This window comes from Giraffa tippelskirchi, chromosome X (genome assembly GCF_054371585.1).
Source record: "Giraffa tippelskirchi isolate mGirTip1 chromosome X, T2T-mGirTip1v1.2.pri, whole genome shotgun sequence".
Taxonomy (NCBI): Eukaryota; Metazoa; Chordata; class Mammalia; order Artiodactyla; family Giraffidae; genus Giraffa; species Giraffa tippelskirchi.
The window spans coordinates 69,629,721-69,645,206 of NC_137289.1; the positions used below are offsets into that span (position 1 = coordinate 69,629,721).

The following is a 15,486-nucleotide window of genomic DNA, read 5'->3' on the forward strand; positions in this document are numbered from 1 at the left end:
CTGGGAAGGATTGGGGGCAGGAGGAGAAGGGGACGACAGGATGAGATGGCTGGATGGTATCACCAACTCGATGGACATTAGTTTGGGTAAACTCCAGGAGTTGGTGATGGACAGGGAGGCCTGTCATTCTGTGGTTCACGGGGTCTCAAAGAATTGAACATGACTGAGTGACTGAACTGAACTGAACTATCCACCTATGCATAAATATGTACGTGTAAATGCACGTGCATATGTAATGTGTATTAACATGCATATATTTCCTATGCCTAGCAATGAAACAACCTGGAAGCAAAGGCACCCTACTAACAATGGACACATTACCACCTAAATCTTAGTTTCCAATAGGAATTTTAAAGACAGTAAGGATCCTATGGGAGATATCTGTTTCCTAGACTAGAGCAGTATAGGTCAAAGTGAACACTGAACCAATATCTTAAGCTGGAGGCATGGTAAAGTGACAGAGAAGTCAGCTCGAAAAGTCTTTTGCTAGCCAAATTTGTGCAATCTTAGCACTAAAATGATTATACTAATGAATCAAACAATTGGGAAATTATAAAAATATATGAGTCTAACCCATTTGTAAACAGATAAATAAAGAGAATGCCAAAGGCTGACTTGTGAATGTGAAATAATGGGACACTCTTCATTTGGTAACTATCCCAATAAAGATTGATTAAGGAAAAAATAGATGCCAATTTTATAATGAAGCTTTAAAGAAGAGCAGGATATTTACATGATCTTAAAGATTCATCCAACAGATAGCATATGTTACAAGGGAAAAATCATTACCATAGAATGAAGTTTGGTTGTAGGTAATTAGATGAGCAGTTAGAACCATAACTTGACTGCGTGCTCAAAATTAACATCTTTAGTATAGTACAGTTGGAATTCATCTGTCTCTGGATGAGATGCCATTGAAGAAATGTGACATCATTTTCACAGAATTCTGCTGGAGATGCATGACTTTAATCATGCATGACAAAATATAAAGTAAGACCCAAATCAATAATCGATTTTTTTTAAAGGTAGGTTATTATGCACTTCAAAGATGTCAATATTATAAAAAAAAAAAAATGCTGTAAAATGTTCCAGAAAAGGGAATTAAAGAGAATTAATTAAAAGTACTGGATCCTGTACTAGAGGGATAATACGCCACAAAGTGAATTGGGCCAACTGAAAATAAATGCTATACACATGGTTTATAAAATTATAAGTTCAATGGAAAATTTACTGAAATTGAAAATGTTACTATGATTATTATCCCAAAAAAAGGCAATGCCAAAGAATGCTCAAACTACCGCACAATTGCACTCATCTCACACGCTAGTAAAGTAATGCTCACATTTCTCCAAGCCAGGCTTCAGCAATACCTGAACCGTGAACTTCCTAATGTTCAAGCTGGTTTTAGAAAAAGCAGAGGAACCACAGATCAAATTGGCAAAATCTGCTGAATCATAAAGAAGCAAGAGAGTTCGAGAGCGACATCTATTTCTGCTTTATTGACTATGCCAAAGCCTTTGACTGGGTGGATCACAATAAACTGTGGAAAATTCTGAAAGAGATGGGAATACCAGACCACCAGACCTGCCTCTTGAGAAACCTGTATGTAGGTCAGGAAGCAACAGTTAGAACTGGACATGGAACAACAGACTGGTTCCAAATAGGAAAAGGAGTATGTCAAGGCTGTATATTGTCACCCTGCTTATTTAACTTATCTGCAGAGTACACCATGAGAAATACTGGGCTGGAAGAAGCACAAGCTGGAATCAAGATTGCTGGGAGAAATATCAATAACCTCAGATACGCATAAGACACCACCCTTATGGCAGAAAGTAAAGAAGAACTAGAGAGCCTCTTGATGAAAGTGAGAGAGGAGAGTGAAAAAATTGGCCTAAAGCTCAACATTCAGAAAACTAAGATCATGGCATCTGGTCTTTAGACTTAATGGGAAATAGATGGGGAAACAGTGAAAACAGTGTCAGATTTTATTTATTTATTTATTTTGATTCCAAATCACAGCAGCTGGTAATTGCAGCCATGAAATTAAAAGATGCTTACTCCTTGGAAAGAAAGTTATGACCAACTTAGACAGCATATTAAAAAGCAGAGACATTACTTTGCCAACAAAAGTCCGTCTAGTCAAGGCTGTGGTTTTTCCAGTAGTCATGTATGGATATGAGAGTTGGAATGTGAAGAAAGCTGAGTGCCGAAGAATTGATGCTTTTGAACTGTGGTGTTGGAGAAGACTCTTGAGAGTCCCTTGGACTGCAAGGAGATCCAACCAGTCCATCCTAAAGGACATCAGTCCTGGGTGTTCATTGGAAGGACTGCTGTTGAAGCTGAAGCTCCAATACTTTGGCCACCTGATGCAAAGGGTTAACTCATAGGAAAAGATCCTAATGCTGGGAAGGATTGGGGGCAGGAGGAGAAGAGGACGGCAGAGGATGAGATGGCTGGATGGCATCACTGACTCGATGGACATGGGTTTGGGTAGACTCCCTCTAAGCTGCTTTCTTTAGATGATATTCTTAGCTGCAATGGGGAGCTAAGAATTTCATTCACCAGAATTTGCCTGCCTTCCCCAACAAGGCTCCATATAGCCTTCCTTAGATTTCCATTCTAGCCTTTAAAAATTCTCAAAATCTGGAAATACTTCCTTGTGTCTACCTGAATAAAATAAACCTGAAACTCCTTTTTTCCTTCAATCAATATGTGTACAGACTACTTAAAATCCTCTGAATAAGATTATACATGTTCATTGACAAGAAATTACCTCTTCACTTCTCTTTCAGAAATTGGAAATGTTTTAAACCATAAGATATAATTTTAGTAACTAAAATTGGAATTGTATACATATAAATATCAATATAAATTAGAGCAAATTTTCAGAAAACAATCATTACAAAAGATCTTAACTTTAAAAATCAAAACATGTTAAGATTATACATGTAAAGCTGTAGGTAGGTATACATTAAAAAAAATCAAATCTTCCTTTACTCTTCCAAGTATGACTTAAAGTTGAATACTGATTTGAAAAGGCGCACATTAAAAAAAAAAAAACTTAAAAGAGACATGTGTACTCCAATGTTCATCGCAGCACTATTTATAATAGCCAGGACATGGAAGCAACCTAGATGCCCATCAGCAGACGAATGGATAAGGAAGCTGTGGTAAATATACACAATGGAATATTACTCAGCCATTAAAAAGAATACATTCGAATCAGTTCTAATGAGGTGGATGAAACTGGAGCCTATTATACTGAGTGAAGTAAGCCAGAAAGAAACACACCAATACAGTATACTAGCACATATATATGGTATTTAGTCAATTGGTAAAGATAACCCTGTATGCGAGACATCAAAAGAGACACAGATAAATAGAACAGTATTATGGACTCTATGGGAGAGGGCGAGGGTAGGATGATATGGGAGAATGGCATGGAAGCATGTAAATTATCATATGTGAAATGAATCGCCAGTCCAGGTTCAATGCATGATACAGGATACTTGGGGCTGGTGCACCAGGATGACCTGGAGGGATGGGATGGGGAAGGAGGTGGGAGGGGGGTTCTGGTGGGGGAAAACATGTACACCCATGGTGGATTCATGTCAATGTATGGCAAAACAAATACAATATTGTAAAGTTAAAAAATAGAAAATAAACTAATAAAAATATTTAAAATATTTTTATTTCATTTATTACTTTTTGGCTGTACTGAGTGTTTATTGCTGTATGAGTTTTTCTCTAGTTGTGGAGAGCAGGGTCTACTCTCTAGTTCCAGTGATGGACTTCTCTTGCTGCAGAGCATGGACTCTAGGGCACTCAGGCTTCAGTAGCTGTCCACATGGGCTCAATAGCTGTGGCTCTTGGGTTCTAGAGTACAGGCTCAACAGTTGTGGTGCACTGGCTTAGCTGCTCTGTGGCATGCCCGATCTTCCCGGATGAAGGATTGAACCCATATATCCTGCATGGGCAACAAGATTCTTTACCAGTGAGACACCAGGAAAGCCTGAAAAGGCATGCCTTTAAAGATAAATTAAAATAAGGAAAGAAAAGAAGAACAATTTTCCCATCACAGTTAATAACTTTTATACATTTTCTCTTCTAGGTTGAGTTCATTTCAGTCACTCAGTTGTATCTGACTCTTTGCAACCCCATGGACTGCAGCACACCAGGCTTCCCTGTCCATCACCAACTCCCAGAGCTCGCTCAAACTCATGTCCATTGAGTCAGTGATGCCATCCAACCATCTCATCCTCTGTCATCCCCTTCTCATCCTGCCTTCATTTTTTCCCAGTATCAGGGTCTTTTCCAATGAATCAGGTCTTTACATCAGGTGGCCAAAGTTTTGCAGCTTCAGCTTCAGCATCAGTCCTTCCAATGAATGTTCAGGACTGATTTCCTTTAGGATTGGCTGGTTTAATCTCTTTGAAGTCCAAGGGACTCTCAAGAGTCTTCAACAACACCATAGTTCAAATGCATCAATTCTTCAGTACTCAGCTTTCTCTATGGTCCAACTCTCACATTTTCTCTTCTAGGTCTGTGTGCTATTTAAGCATGTGAAAATCATTCTCTTGGGAGATTACAAATGACATACATCCACTACCTTGTGTAAAATAGATAGCTAGCACTAAGTAGCTCTATAGCACAGGGAGCTCAATTCACTGCTCTGTGATGATCTGGGGGGTGAGATGCAGGAGGGAGGGAGGCTCAAACGAGAGGGGATATATATATATACACAGCATATTGTTGATTAACTTTGTTGTACTCCAGAAACTAAGACAACATTGTAAAGCAATTATTCAATTAAAAATTTTTAATTATTTTAATTATACCAATTAAAAAAAAGAAAAAGAAAAAAAAAGATTCTTCTGGCCATTGTGGCAGATACTGTATGAATAGCACAGCTTCAGACCTGGCATACTGCAGTACATGGGATTGCAGAGTTGGACACAATTTAGTAACTGAACAACAGCAACAACAAAAACAATAGCTTCTTAATTAACTATTTTTAAAGAAAATTAAAGCTTTTAGAAGACTCAAATTAAAAGAAAAATATGTATATGTGAGTTGAGAGGATGACATCAGCTTTCTAAATGTGATCTCTTACACCAGTATACATGCCTAGTTCTATTTAGCTTTTAGAATAGTGTAGATTTAATGTATCTGCTATTTGTTGTATTACTTGTATATATTTCAAGGAACTGACTCATTGGAAAAGACTCTGATGCTGGGAAAGATTGAAGGCAGGAGGAAAAGGGAATGACAGAGGATGAGCTGGTTGGATGGCATAACCGACTCAATGGACATGAGTTTGCGCAAGCTCCGGGAGTTGGTGATGGACAGGGAAGCCTGGTGTGCTGCAGTCCAAGGGGTTGCAAAGAGTCAGACACAACTGAACTGAACTATTTGTTGTTGTTCAGTACCTTGTTGTTCATGTCTGATTTTTGCTGTGTTTCATTTGTCCATTTTGATATTGTTCATTTTATTTTCTACATAATTATTATAGGTCATTGTGATTTGGAAGTAATGCTTTGCTAGCATGTCAGATCACTCCGAATTCTAGTTTAACTCTTTTAGACTTTAGCAGTCCTCTAGAAGTTAACATAGTTTCTTGTGTAGTTTAAATATTCAGGGAATATTTATTGAAGACGCAAAAAGTCGGACACGACTGAGAGACTGAACTGAACAAAACTGCAGGATGTTGTGCTATGGGGCTTATAGAACAAAGAAGATAACATCTATTCACTCAAGAAATCTCCTAGGAAAACAACCAGGCTACAGTAAATAAATCAGAATTTTTAGTGTACAATTCATATGTTCATTAAAAAATTAAAGCAGAAGATAAGGAAGAAAATTTTTAAAAATCACTCTAAATTCCACCATTTAAAGTAATCACTGACAAAATTTTGGAGATCATGCTTTCAAACGTCAATTCTCTGTCTCTGTCTCTCTCTGTTTCCATATATCTGTATATGTCTCCACCTTCTACACAAATTCACACACACAGTTATCCAAGTACGATTTTATACAAATTGTATCACACTACATAAATTATGCGTTTTGCACTGCCAACGTTCTTATATAGCTTATCAATATCAAATATATTTAATTATTTATAAAACCTAATTATATAACTATATCCAAATTCATGTTATGAATACCTTATCAATGCTAATCAGTAGAAACTTAGGCTTCTATCATTTTTTCCTATGATTTTTTGCTGTGACAAATTTCTTCATACATAAATATTTTCACAACTATTCAATTATCCCCTAATATAAATTCCTTAAAGATTATTGTTGAGTCAAATGGAACCTATTTTTAAACATCATAATATTAAAATACTTTTAGAGTATACATTCCATACTTCTTGACCAATGCTCATTATTCATATCATTTTAATGTTTGACAATAGGGCATATCATTTTACTTTTTCCCTTTTTTACGCTCATGTGCACAGCTCCAGTTGATTTGGTGTCAGATCTACAGTTTAAGCAAAAGTAGAGATGAAATATTTATCTAATTCTGTCAGTAGGTATTGAAGATTTAGTCCCTAACCCATATGGATTAGAAGAGTAACTAGAAATATGCATTTTTCATCATCACTCATTTATTTGATTGTGTGTTAATGTATTTTTAATGTATGTTAACTTATAAATATTTTCAGTTCAGTTAATTTGCTCAGTCATGTCTGACTCTTTCTGACTACATGGACTACAGCACGCCAGGCTTCCCTGTCCATGACCAACTCCCAGAGCGTGCAAAAACTCATGTCCATTAAGTAGGTGTTTTCCATCCAGTCATCTCATCCTCTGTTGTCCCCTTCTCCTCCAGCCTTCATTCTTCCCAGCATCAGGGTCTTTTCCAAAGAGTCAATTCTTCATACCAGGTGGCCAAAGTATTGGAGTTTCAGCTTCAGCATCAGTCCTTCCAATGAATATTCAGGACTGAAAGGAAATGCCAAAGAATGCTTGAACTAGCGCACAATTGCACTCATCTCACACGCTAGTAAAGTAATGCTCAAAATTCTCCAAGCCAGGCTTCAGCAATACGTGAACCGTGAACTTCCAGGTGTTCAAGCTGGTTTTAGAAAAGGCAGAGGAACCAGAGATCAAATTACTAATATCAGCTGGGTCATTGAAAAAGCAAGAGAGTTCCAGAAAAACATCTATTTCTGCTTTATTGACTATGCCAAAGCCCTTGACTGTGTGGATCACAATAAACTGTGGAAAATTCTGAAAGAGATGGGAATACCAGACCATCTGACCTGCCTTTTGAGAAACCTGTATGAAGGTCCGGAAGCAACAGTTAGAACTGGACATGGAACAACAGACTGGTTCCAAATAGGAAAAGGAGTACGTCAAGGTTGTATAGTGTCACCCTGCTTATTTAACTTATATGCAGAGTACATCATGAGAAACGCTGGGCTGGAAGAAACACAAGCTGGAATCAAGATTGCCAGGAGAAATATCAATAATCTCAGATATGCAGATGACACCACCCTTATGGCAGAAAGAAAGGAAGAACTAAAGAGCCTCTTGATGAAAGTGAAAGAGGAGAGTGAAAAAGTTGGCTTAAAGCTCAACGTTCAGAAAACTAAGATCATGGCATCTGGTCCCATCACTTCATGGGAAATAGATGGGGAAACAGTGGAAACAGTGACAGACTTTATTTTTTGGGGGCTCCAAAATCACTGCAGATGGTGATTACAGCCATGAAATTAAAAGATGCTTACTCCTTGGAAGGAAGGTTATGACCAACCTAGATAGCATATTTAAAAGCAGAGACGTTACTTTGCCAGCAAAGGTCGGTCTAGTCAAGGCTATGGTTTTTCCAGTGGTCATGTATGGATGTGAGAGTTGGACGGTGAAGAAAGCTGAGTGCCGAAGAATTGATGCTTTTGAACTGTGGTGTTGGAGAAGACTCTTGAGAGTCCCTTGGACTGCAAGAAGATCCAACCAGTCCATCTTAAAGCAGATCAGTCCTGGGTGTGCATTGGAAGGACTGATGTTGAAGCTGAAACTCCAATACTTTGGCCATCTCATGCGAAGTGTTGAAAAGACCCTAACGGACCCATTGGAAAAGATCCTAATGCTGGGAAGGATTGGGGGCAGGAGGAGAAGGGGAAGACAGAGGATGAGATGGCTGGATGGCATCACTGACTCGATGGACGTGGGTTTGGGTAGACTTCGGGAGTCGTGATGGGCAGGGAGGCTTGGTGTGTTGCTATTCATGGGGTCAAAAAGAGTCAGACATGACTGAGCGACTGAACTGAACTGAAATGAGCTGAACTGATTTCCTTTAGGATTGACTGGTTTGATCTCCTTGAAGTGCAAGGGACTCTCAAGAGTCTTTTCCAACACCACAGTTGAAAGCATCAATTCTTTGGTGCTCAACTTTCTTTAAGGTTCAACTGTCACATGCATACATGACTACTGGAAAAAAAAAAACAACAACATAGCTTTGACTAGATGGACCTTTGTCGGTAAAGTGATGTCTCTTTTTTTTAATATGTCGTCTAGGTTTGTCATAGTTTTGCTTCCAAGGAAAAGGTGTCATAGTTTTGCTTCCAAGGTGACTTCATGGCTGCAGTCACCATCTTCAGTGATTTTGGAGCCAAAGAAAATAAAGTTTGTCACTGTCTCCATTGTTTCCCCATCTATTTGCCATGAAGTGATGGGACCACTTGAATGTTTGGTTTCAAGCCAGCTTTTTCAATCTCCTCTTTCACTTTCATCAAGAGGCTCTTTAGTTCCTCTTTCCTTTCTGCCATAAGTGTGGTGCTATCTGCATATCTGAGGTTACTGATATTTCTCCCTGAAATCTTGATCCTGGCTTGTGTTTCATCCAGCCTGGTATTTCACATGGTATACTTCTACATATAAGTTAAATAAGCAAGATGACAATATACAGCCTTGATGTACTCCTTTCCAAATTTGGAACCAGTCTGTTCCATGTCTAGTTATAGCTGTTGCTTCTTGACCTGCATACACATTTCTAAGGAGACATGTAAGATGGTCTGGTATTCTGTCTCTTTAAGAATTTTCCACCGTTTTGTGATACACACAGTCAAAAGCTTTAGCATAATCTATGAAACAAAAGTAGATGTTATTCTAGAATTATCTTCTTTTTATATGATCCAATGGATATTGGCAATTTGATTTCTGGTTCCTCTGCCTTTTCTGAATCCAGGTTGATCATCTGGAAATTCTCTGTTCACATACTGCTAAAGGTAAACTTGGAGAATTTTGAGCATTACTTTGCCAGTGTGTGAGATGAGTGCAATTGTGTGGTAGTTTGAACATTCTTTCACATTGCCTTTCTTTGGGATTGAAATGAAAATTTATCTTTTGAGTCCTTTGGCCATTGCTGAATTTCCAAAACTTGTTGGCACAATGAGTGCAGCACTTTAACAGCATCAGCTTTAGAATTCAAAAGACCTCAGCTGGAATTGCATCATCTCCACTAGCTTTGTAGTGATTCTTCCTAAAAGGCCCACTTCACTTCCCAGTCCAGGATAACGATCTAGGTGAGTGATCACACCATTGTGGTTATCTGAGTCATTAACATCTTTTTTTGTATAGTTCTACTGTGTATTCTTGCCATCTCTTCTTTTTTTTTTTTTTTTTTTTTTATAAATTTATTTATTTTACTTGGGGGCTAATTACTTTACAATATTGTAATAGATTTTGCCATACATTGACAAGAATCAGCCATGGGTTTACATGTGTTCCCCTTCCCGAACCCCCCACCCACCTCCCTCCCCCTCCCATCCCTCTGGATCATCCCACTGCCCCGGCCCCGAGCCCTTGTCACATGCATCGAACATGGAATGGTGCTCTGTTTCACATATGACAATACACATGTCTCAATGCCATTCTCCCAGAACGGCCCACCCTCACCTTCTCCCTCAGAGTCCATAAAATTGTTCCATGCATCTGTGTCTCTCATTCTGTCCCGCATATAGGGTTATCGTTACCATCTTTCAGATTCCATATATATGCATTAGTATACTGTATTGTTGTTTTTCTTTCTGGCTTACTTCACTCTGTATAATGGGCTCCAGTTTCATCCATCTCAGTAGAACCGGTTCAAATGTATTTTTTTTAATGGCTGAGTAATATTCCATTGTGTATATGTACCACAGCTTCATTATCCATTCATCTGCTGATGGACATCTAGGTTGCTTCCATGTCCTGGCTATTGTAAACAGTGCTGCGATGAACATTGGGGTACACGCGTCTCTTTCAATTCTGGTTTCCTCGGTGTATATGCCCAGCAGTGGGATTGCTGGGTCATATGGCAGTTCTATTCCCAGTTTTTTAAGGAATCTCCACACTGTTCTCCATAGTGGCTGTACTAGTTTGCATTCCCACCAACAGTGTAAGAGGGTTCCCTTTTCTCCACACCCTCTCCAGCATTTATTGCTTGTAGACTTTTGGATAGCAGCCATTCTGACTGGTGTGAAATGATACCTCATTGTGGTTTTGATTTGCATTTCTCTAATAATGAGTGATGTTGAGCATCTTTTCATGTGTTTGTTAGCCATCTGTATGTCTTCTTTGGAGAAATGTCTGTTTAGTTCTTTGGCCCATTTTTTGATTGGGTCATTTATTTTTCGGGAATTCAGCTGCAGAAGTTGCTTGTATATTTTTGAGATTAATTGTTTGTCTGTTGCTTCATTTGCTATTATTTTCTCCCATTCTGAAGGCTGTCTTTTCACCTTGTTTATAGTTTCCTTTGTTGTGCAAAAGCTTTTAATTTTAATTAGGTCCCATTTGTTTATTTTTGCTTTTATTTCCAATATTCTGGGAGGTGGGTCATGGAGGATCCTGCTGTGATTTATGTCGGAGAGTGTTTTGCCTATGTTTTCCTCTAGGAGTTTTATTGTTTCTGGTCTTACGTTTAGATCTTTAATCCATTTTGAGTTTATTTTTGTGTACGGTGTTAGGAAGTGTTCTAGTTTCATTCTTTTACAAGTGGTTGACCAGTTTTCCCAGCACCACTTGTTAAAGAGATTGTCTTTTCTCCATTGTATATTCTGGCCTCCTTTGTCGAAGATAAGGTGTCCATATGTGCGTGGGTTTATCTCTGGGCTTTCTATTTTGTTCCATTGATCTATATTTCTATCTTTGTGCCAGTACCATACTGTCTTGATGACTGTGGCTTTGTAGTAGAGTCTGAAGTCAGGCAGGTTGATTCCTCCAGTTCCATTCTTCTTCCTCAAGATTGCTTTGGCTATTCGAGGTTTCTTATATTTCCATACAAATTGTGAGATGATTTGTTCTAGTTCTGTGAAAAATACCATTGGTAGCTTGATAGGGATTGCATTGAATCTGTAGATTGCTTTGGGTAGAATACTCATTTTCACTATATTAATTCTTCCAATCCATGAACACGGTATATTTCTCCATCTGTTTGTGTCCTCTTTGATTTCTTTCATCAGTGTTTTATAGTTTTCTATATATAAGTCTTTTGTTTCTTTAGGTAGATATATTCCTAAGTATTTTATTCTTTTTGATGCAATGGTGAATGGTATTGTTTCCTTAATTTCTCTTTCTGTTTTCTCATTATTGGAGTATAGGAATGCAAGGGATTTCTGTGTGTTAATTTTATATCCTGCAACTTTACTATATTCATTGATCAACTCTAGTAATTTTCTAGTAGAGTCTTTAGGGTTTTCTATGTAGAGGATCATGTCATCTGCAAACAGTGAGAGTTTTACTTCTTCTTTTCCTATCTGTATTCCTTTTATTTCTTTTTCAGCTCTGATTGCTGTGGCCAAAACTTCCAAAACTATGTTGAATAGTAGTGGTGAAAGTGGGCATCCTTGCCTTGTTCCTGACTTTAGGGGAAATGCTTTCAATTTTTCACCATTGAGGATAATGTTTGCTGTGGGTTTGTCATATATAGCTTTTATTATGTTGAGATATGTTCCTTCTATTCCTGCTTTCTGGAGGGTTTTAATCATAAATGGATGCTGAATTTTGTCAAAGGCTTTTTCTGCATCTATTGAGATAACCATATGGTTTTTTTCTTTCAATTTGTTAATGTGGTGTATTACATTGATTGATTTGCGGATGTTAAAAAAACCTTGCATTCCTGGGATAAAGCCCACTTGGTCATGATGTATGATCTTTTTAATATGATGTTGGATTCTGTTTGCTAGAATTTTATTAAGGATTTTTGCATCTATGTTCATCAGTGATATTGGCCTGTAGTTTTCCTTTTTTGTGACATCTTTGTCTAGTTTTGGAATTAGGGTGATGGTGGCCTCATAGAATGAGTTTGGAAGTTTACCATCTTCTGCAATTTTCTGGAAGAGTTTGAGCAGGATAGGTGTTAGCTCTTCTCTAAATTTTTGGTAGAATTCCGCTGTGAAGCCGTCTGGTCCTGGGCTTTTGTTTGCTGGAAGATTTCTGATTACACTTTCGATTTCCGTGCTTGTGATGGGTCTGTTAAGATCTTCTATTTCTTCCTGGTTCAGTTTTGGAAAGTTATACTTTTCTAAGAATTTGTCCATTTCTTCCAAGTTGTCCATTTTATTGGCATATAGCTGTTGGTAGTAGTCTCTTATGATCCTTTGTATTTCTGTGGAATCTGTTGTGATCTCTCCATTTTCATTTCTAATTTTGTTGATCTGATTCTTCTCCCTTTGTTTCTTGATGAGTCTGGCTAATGGCTTATCAATTTTGTTTATCTTCTCGAAAAACCAGCTTTTAGTTTTGTTGATTTTTGCTATGGTCTCTTTTGTTTCTTTTGCATTTATTTCTGCCCTAATTTTTAAGATTTCTTTCCTTCTACTGACCCTGGGGTTTTTCATTTCTTCCTTCTCTAGTTGCTTTAGGTGTAGAGTTAGTTGATTTATTTGATTTTTTTCTTGTTTCTTGAGGTACGCCTGTATTGCTATGAACCTTCCCCTTAGTATTGCTTTTACAGTGTCCCATAGGTTTTGGGTTGTTGTGTTTTCATTTTCATTCGTTTCTATGCATAATTTTATTTCTTTTTTGATTTCTTCTGTGATTTGTTGGTTATTCAGAAGCGTGTTGTTTAGCCTCCATATGTTGGAACTTTTAATAGTTTTTTTCCTGTTATTGAGGTCTAATCTTACTGCATTGTGGTCAGAGAAGATGGCTGGGATGATTTCAATTTTTTTGAATTTACCAAGGCTAGATTTATGGCCCAGGATGTGATCTATCCTGGAGAAAGTTCCATGTGCACTTGAGAAAAAGGTAAAATTGATTGTTTTGGGGTGGAAACTCCTGTAAATATCAATTAAATCTAATTTGTCTATTGTATCATTTAAAGTTTGTGTTTCCTTGTTAATTTTCTGTTTAGTTGATCTATCCATATGCGTGAGTGGAGTATTAAAGTCTCCCACTATTATTGTGTTATTGTTAATTTCCCCTTTCATACTTGTTAGTTTTTGCCTTATATATTGTGGTGCTCCTATGTTGGGTGCATATATATTTATGATTGTTACGTCTTCTTCTTGAATTGATCCTTTGATCTTTATGTAGTGTCCTTCTTTGTCCCTTTTCACATCCTTTATTTTAAAGTCTATTTTATCTGAAATGAGTATTGCGACTCCTGCTTTCTTTTGGTCTCCGTTTGCATGGAATATGTTTTTCCACCCTTTCACTTTCAGCCTGTGTGTGTCCCTAGTTTTGAGGTGGGTCTCTTGTAGACAGCATATATAGGGGTCTTGTTTTTGTATCCATTCAGCAACCCTTTGCCTTTTGGTTGGGGCATTCAACCCATTTACATTTAAGGTAATTATTGATAAGTATGATCCCGTTGCCATTTACTTTGTTGTTTTGAGTTCGTGTTGAAACATCCTTTCTGTGTTTCCTGTTTAGAGAAGATCCTTTAGCATTTGCTGGAGAGCTGGTTTGGTGGTGCTGAATTCCCTCAGCTCTTGCTTGTCTGTAAAGCTTTTGAATTCTCCTTCATATCTGAATGAGATCCTTGCTGGGTACAGTAATCTGGGTTGTAGATTATTCTCTTTCATTACTTTAAGTATGTCCTGCCATTCCCTTCTAGCCTGAAGGGTTTCTATTGAAAGATCAGCTGTTATCCTTATGGGGATCCCCTTGTGTGTTATTTGTTGTTTTTCCCTTGCTGCTTTTAATATTTGTTCTTTGTGTTTGATCTTTGTTAATTTGATTAATATGTGTCTTGGGGTGTTTCTCCTTGGGTTTATCCTGTTTGGAACTCTCTGGGTTTCTTGGACTTCTGTGACTATTTCTTTCCTCAATTTAGGGAAATTCTCAACTATTATCTCCTCGAGTATTTTTTCATGGCCTTTCCTTTTATCTTCTTCTTCTGGGACTCCTATGATTCGAATGTTGGGGCGTTTCATATTGTCCCAGAGGTCCCGGAGGTTTTCCTCATTTCTTTTGATTCTTTTTTCTTTTTTCCTCTCTGCTTCGTTTATTTCCATCATTCTATCTTCTACCTCACTTATCCTATCTTCTGCCTCCGTTATTCTACTGTTGGTTCCCTCCAGAGTGTCTTTTATCTCCTTTATTTCATTATTCATTCTATATTGATTCCTTTTTATTTCTTCTAAGTCCTTGATAAACATTTCTTGCATCTTCTCAATCTTTGTCTCCAGGCTATTTATCTGTAACTCCATTTTGCTTTCAAGATTTTGGATCATTTTTATTATCCTTATTCTAAATTCTTTTTCGGATAGATTCCCTATCTCCTCCTCTTTTGTTTGGCTTTGTGGGCATTTCTCATTTTCCTTTACTTGCTGAGTATTTCTCTGCCTTTTCATCTTGTTTAGATTGCTGTGTTAGGCGTGGCCCTTCTGTATTCTGGTAGTATGAAGTTCCTCTTTGTTGTGGAGGTTCCTCACTGCGGTTGGGGTTGGACAGGTGGCTTGTCAAGGTTTCCTGGTTGGGGGAGCTTGTGTCGGTGTTCTGGTGGGTGGAGCTGGATTTCTGCTCTCTTGAGTGTAATGGAGTGACCAGTATTAATTTTTGAGATGTCTATGGATTTGGTGTGCCTCTGGGCAGCCTGTATATTGATGCTCAGGTCTATGTTCCTGCGTTGCTGGAGAATTTGCGTGGTATGTCTTGCTCTGGAACTTATTATCTCTTGGGTGGAGCTTGGTTTCAGTGAATTTATGGAGGCTATTGGATGGTCTCTTATTAATTAATGTTTCCCCTGGCTTTCAGTCTTATTCTTGCAGTAGCCTCAAGACTTCTCCTTCCATACAGCCTCAATAATAAAACTTTTAGGTTAATGGTGAAAAGATTCTCCACAGTGAGGGATACCCAGAAAGGTTCACTGAGTTACATGGAGAGATGTGGTGGGGGGGGTGGGTTGTAGTGACCAGGAGGGGAAGAGGGGAATTCAAATGTGGAGAGAGCAATCTAGCCAGTAAGCACTTCCCTCTGTGCTTTCCACAGTTTGGAACCCTCAGAGTGATTCACAGAGATACATAGAGAGGGGGGAGGAAGGTAACAGAGG

At 38.1% G+C, this 15,486-nt stretch overlaps 1 long non-coding RNA gene across 1 annotated transcript in view; it reads right to left on the reverse strand.

The window, feature by feature from the left end:
• LOC145537032 (uncharacterized) overlaps positions 1 to 15,229 on the reverse strand; it is a 172,652-nt gene extending 157,423 nt beyond the window's left edge. The window contains exon 1 of the long non-coding RNA XR_014076139.1: positions 14,240 to 15,229. This is a non-coding gene — a long non-coding RNA (uncharacterized LOC145537032). The remainder of the gene's footprint in view (positions 1 to 14,239) is intronic.
• Between the last annotated feature and the right edge of the window lie 257 nt (positions 15,230 to 15,486).